This window comes from Quercus lobata, chromosome 7, assembly GCF_001633185.2.
Source record: "Quercus lobata isolate SW786 chromosome 7, ValleyOak3.0 Primary Assembly, whole genome shotgun sequence".
NCBI lineage: Eukaryota > Viridiplantae > Streptophyta > Magnoliopsida > Fagales > Fagaceae > Quercus > Quercus lobata.
In genome coordinates this window covers 33,371,942-33,377,941 of record NC_044910.1, presented here as the reverse complement: position 1 = coordinate 33,377,941, position 6,000 = coordinate 33,371,942, and the positions used below count along the sequence as shown (strand labels likewise).

General features: G+C 33.8%; 1 pseudogene; it reads right to left on the bottom strand.

The window, feature by feature from the left end:
• Positions 1-4,323: 4,323 nt before the first annotated feature.
• LOC115952264 lies at positions 4,324-5,812 on the bottom strand (annotated as a pseudogene).
• Positions 5,813-6,000: the final 188 nt, after the last annotated feature.

Sequence of the window (6,000 nt, the reverse complement as noted above, 5' to 3'; positions counted from 1 at the left end):
TGAAAACTACTGTTGGCTTTTTGTAATTATCAATTAGTGTAAAAAACAATCACCTTGTTTTGAGCAATTATATGTATATGTATAGATGTGTATATATATATATATATATATATAGATGTAGCTGGCCTTGGAATGTGCTTTTTTGTAATTAAGGTACAATACACTCCAGGTTGTTATATGAAAGTTGTGGTATTACAATTTGTATGGAACAATATTTATCCAAACTAGATTATATGAAAGTTTGTTTATTGCTACTACAGATTGTGTCCAAGTAGATTTTTCCAATATAGATTGTATGGAAGTTGTTATTGTGGAATGGTTGTTATGGTATGTGTAGGTAACTGTATGGAACATTGTTTTTCCAAACCAAATTATATGGAAGTTTATTTATTGCTACTACAAATTGTGTCCAAGTATATTTTTCCAATATAGTGTATGGAAGTTTTTATGATGGAATGGTTGTTATGGTATGCATAGGTCATTGATAATTGACCAATACTTCTTTCATTATATGCCCACAGACTAGTGGCATGACCAATATTTCTTCCATTGAATGGTTGTTATGGTTTGCACAAAATACTTAATAATTAACCAATTCTTCATTCATTGACACATCAAAACATTACATCAGTAGGCTAGTGCTATTACAATGCAAATTCATTAACACCAGCCATAACTATCTCTACTAACCAATTAACTACTTCAGGGCAACAATATAGGTCTCTTCATTTCAAAGAACTCAATTGAACCAAAACATAACAACATAACAATAACAAAAAAGATCCATGACAAAATGCATGCAGACTTCCACATTCTCTGTTTCTCTTCAGCAAACATGGCTTTTTCCTTAGCTTTTGCATAGACGGCTCGAGCCTTTCTCTCCCTCTCCTTGGCTTTGGCTTCCTCTTTAAGAGTCTTTTCTGCCATTTGCCTAGCTTCTTATGCCATTTCCAGAGCTGCCCTTTCCCTCTCATTGGCAAGTTGGAGAGCACTCAAAAGCCTAGACATCTTCTCTAGAGCCAAATGTGCAGTTTCATTCTCACGAGGACAGGTTGGGTTATCAACCCAAACAAAGAAAGGACACTTAGGACCAACCTTATAACGGCTACAACCCAAGAACCTCCTCCCAAAATTGTACAAACTCAAACTTGTTCTCAAAACACAAGTTTGCTCATTGCACATATGTCCACATGAACCCGAGAAATTACCACTTGATGAAGACATATCAACATAACACGATTCCTGGGAAGTACAAATTTAGACTTTCACACAGTAAGTTCGCACTTAAACAAAATCTGAAACCCTAAATCAAGAACAGACACAAATACGTGGGTGGGTCGCGATGAATAGCAATCACACATTCCTTGCCTAGCTTCGATGATACAAAACAAGTGTTTTCTCCCCCTCCAGACGCTCCAAACCACGAAGAACAAGCTGATCTCACCTCAGTTCTCTCTCTCGAAATTTTTTTGAGTTTTGGGTGTTTTGATTCGCGTTATGTTCTGTTTTGGGGTTAAAATGTGTTTTTGTAATGGCAGAGACCAAGGTGGGTTACGGAGAGTGACGAAAACATACCTCAGGTGGATTAAGTGATACTTTTCAAATCACGGGTAGGCAAAGTGATTTTCGCCCAAACCACAGGTGAGTTATGTGTAATTATCCCAAAATAAAAAAGAAAAGGAAACAAGTACAAACAAAATCACACACAAATTTAAATTCCATTATTTTTTGTTTTTGTTTTTTTTTTTTTTTTTATAATTTTGTAATTTTTAGAATTGATAAATTTATTTTTTTAAGTTAGAGGTTGACGTGGATTCTATGATGGATGACGTGGATTCGAAAATTGCTGATGTGTCATGGGTGATGTGAATTTTTAATAATATTTAAGTTCTCTGTCAGCCACCTCAGATATTTCCATTTGTTGGATAGAAAGGATCAAAATAACATGCGTTAATTGATTTAGAGACTAAAAGTGGTAAAATTAAAATGTAGAGACCAAAATGAAAAAAAGCCAAAATCTAGGGATTAAAAGTGCATTTACGCCTAAAAATTATTGAAAATAATTTGTTCTCCTTAAAAATTGAACTATTCTTAAAAGTATTATCCCTTTTCGTTCTATTATTTAGGGTTTTTCTTAATAACTAAAGCATGAAATCAATGAAGAATCAAAAACCAAAAACAATATCTATACATATCTATACCACATATAATAATGGAAGTTTTGAAAGAAAAAAAACTTTCTTTCTTCTCTTAAAGTTTCTTATGTATCTAGGTCAATGATCCTAAACCCTACAAGAACCAAATTCCACATTTAGCACTATCAAAATCAGATAAAAATTAAACCTCCAATCATGTTTTGAGATTTTCAATTTCCTCGTGACCAAACTTTTGAGGTAGATTTTTTATTGTCTATTGGACTGCAAAATCAAATTATTATGTGCCGCACATAATAAGAAAAAGTGTGCTAAACATAATATTTGTTGAAACCAAACAAAAATTGAGAAAGGTTCCACAACAAAAAAGAACCATTGAGTCAAAAAATATGAAAGCAGTAGTTGGAGTATAATTATAGTGCATACTCTATTATTGTTTCAAAGCAATCATAGATAAATACGTTAAACTTTGGTTTTCTTTTTTTTTCTTTTTTTACATTTAGTTAAACAAATGTCAAATGTAAGAAAATTAAAATGTCAAAGATAAACAAATTGAACGGGTAGAACACAAATGTAAGAACATATTATGTTTCGCTTATTTCATTGTTCAAATGCTCTTTGCATAATTAGTTGACCTTACTAGTTTTGAGGCATGTGTAAATCACAATTAGATAGTGTCATTGTATCATATGTATTTAATCACATGATATCTTCCCCCAATAAAAGTGAACTTTATCTAAATAATATGTGAACTCTTTTTTTTTCTTTCTTTTTTTAACAAAAAAATAACTTAAGTATAAAATTTAGTCAAGTGGATCTCAAAAGCAAATTCAATGGGTTCTACTACCTATATTCATCAAATGATAGCGTCATGATATCACTGCTAGGCACCCAACTTAACATGATTGTCCTGACTCTTCCCCAAAAAAAAAAATGCAAAATGTAAGGTGTACTACTACAACAAAAGCAACACTAGTGCTTCAAAGAATCTCAAGCTAGACATCTATAGGAATTTTTTTTTCCATTTGGCCTTAAATTTCTAACAATTTCGTTAGTGGTGATTTTTGCAAAACAATGTGAAAAAATAGCATCTCGAGTTTCATGATAGAACTCAAGTTTATAATACTCGAGTACCTCTATTTTTCAGTTCTACGTTCTCAACTCCAAATCTCTATTCAGATCGTTTTGCGTTCTTCGGATCAGCGTTTTCCAATTCATATCGTTCTACATTCTCCACTCCAAATCTTTGTTTTTCTTCTTCGAATCTACGTTTTTCAGATCATATCTTCTTCTTCCTTCGGATTTGTTTGTTCAGTTCTTCAGACCATCTTCATCTTTGTTCTTTAAATACTTCTCGAGTCTAAGAAACTCAAGTTCCACATGAATAAATTACTCCATCTTAGCACTAAAACTCGAGTCTTTGAGGCTCGATTTTGTCACCGAGCTCGAGTTTTAGAGACTTGATATGCTAGTTTCCTAAATGATTTCAAAACCTTGCTAACTAACGATATTCTATCTCCTTACTATGCTAGTCTCCAAATATCCCCCATCTATAGAGGTAAAGTCTTTTCACAATCAACATATAGCATATAGTTTCTAAGAACCGAAAAGTTTCATTTATCTTAGTTCAAAGAGGACATGGATGCCTATCAAAAAAAAAGATAAAAGAGGACATGGATGATAAGATCAGAAGAAAGCCAAAACATGCCATACATAAATATGAAATGGAGGAAAGTGATTTTATTATATATTTAACATGAAATTTGTTCACAAATCACATATGATCTAATACAATATACATCCCTCAGTAGAGGTGAACGACAGCCTGATTAGTTTGAACCACATTTTTGACTGCTTAGAGTTACGTTAATCAGCTCTGGACTCCAATCATTTGTGCCACTCACATAGGGAGAGAAATTATTGTGCAGATCTTACAAAATAAGGCTGCCATCAAGCTCACTCTTTTGTTGTATATTCTGATCCCCCTAATTTTGTTAGAAGCCACCTTGAGGCTGATGCATGGCCAGCATGGGGTGTGAGTGTGTGACTTACCCCAGACTCATTTGCACCGATGTTTAATTAATGCTATTATGGTTCCTTTACATTGAAAACAAAAGAATTGAATAACCAAAAATGTAAAAGAAAAGAGAAAAAACACAAATGGGTTAGTTCATAATTGATTCACCAATTCAAGGCTACTGTTCCAGCAATTAACTGGGTGAGTTAAACCAGCCGAAATAATCTCTGTGAAGTTCAGTATAGATCCAAAGCTAAGGAGCAAGGATTCCAGGTCATAGTCCTAGGAGCAACATTCTTGCCAATTATTTTTCTGCATCAATTTCATTGCATTACAAACCAATCCTTTTTGGCACAACCTAAATATTACCTCATAAAATATCTCACATCGAGGACAGTTCAAATTGTCCAACATTTTCTCAAACAAAACACAAGCTTCTGTAATTTTACCCTCACCGATTAAACCTTTCAGCAGAATCCAAAACATCCAAAAGTTGAACTCAACACCCTTATTTCCCTGTCCCTAACAAGCTTCCTCATCCTAGATCCTAGTAAACTTCCCAGCCTTAGAAAATGTATCGAATATTATATTGAAAATAACCACATTGTATAACAGACAATGTCAAACCCAACAGAAGCAGTTTTCATATTGGGTTTGCACTTTGCACCCCAACTCCTCAATTGAACCAATCATCTTAATACCAGCTTCCACGCTATTTTGCTTACACAAGCCATAAACACACATTATAAGTACAAACATCAGGAACCAAACCCAACACAAGCAATTCATCAAACACCCCATCTGCTTTCCCAAAATCCCCTTTCAAAACCATAGTATAACAAACAATGTCAGGCTTAATCCCATGTACTTTCATCTGATTCAAAACCACCAGAGCATCAAAACCCTTCCTTTCCTTTACCAAAAACCTTATAACATTAGAATAATCCATTATCTCAGAACAAAAACAAAACTTTTTCATTCTTTCCACAAAAGTTTTCAAAAAAAACACAAAACCTCTTGTTCATGCAAAGTTCTCAATACCAACGAACAAATCTTTGAATAAAAAAAACCCATCATTTATCATACAGTTCAAAATCTCAATTGCATATCCAACCCTCCTAATTATACATAGAGTTTTAGTCATTATCTTAAAAGTTGACCCTTCAACCTTTATATTCATTAACCATTCAGTGTATGGCTTATGTCCAGAATATCTATAACATTGAATGGTTCCATAGGTAGCATGCAATCAATATAGAATCACCCAAATGAGCACATTTTAACTAATATGGTTGATACTGTCCCAAGAAGCTTATACGTTGTCTCATCAAACATGTAAACACAATAGTCCTTTGAAATTAGTAAAAACCTAATAACAAACTTAAGTATGGGTTGCACTAGTGCAAGAAACTTCTGAAGTTTCATTTACATTCAGCCACAAAGAAGCCATGATTTTTCTTTTTCTCCTTCCCAGTCGCCTCCCCTTTCCTTGAGAATTTAATTCCAGAATGACTAAATATATTTGAGACTTATAGACATGTAACTTGCAGACTAGGTTGAAATAATTGATAATACGTTGTTGTTAAAAGGCTAAAAAGGTATGCATTGTGTTCATCAAAGAAGAAAAGGTGTGCATTGTATCTTTTTATCCTCTGCCAAAGTGCCATCCAAAAGAAGCAGGCTATTTCCTAATGTTGTTGTCTTGCCATTGTTTTCTATGCAGTTCACCATGGCTCTTAATCCAGAAATTGATTTTTTTTTTCTTTTTTTTGTTGGGGGGGGGGGGGGGGGGGGGGGGGTTGGTTTCTATATCAAGGGGAAAAATCCCAA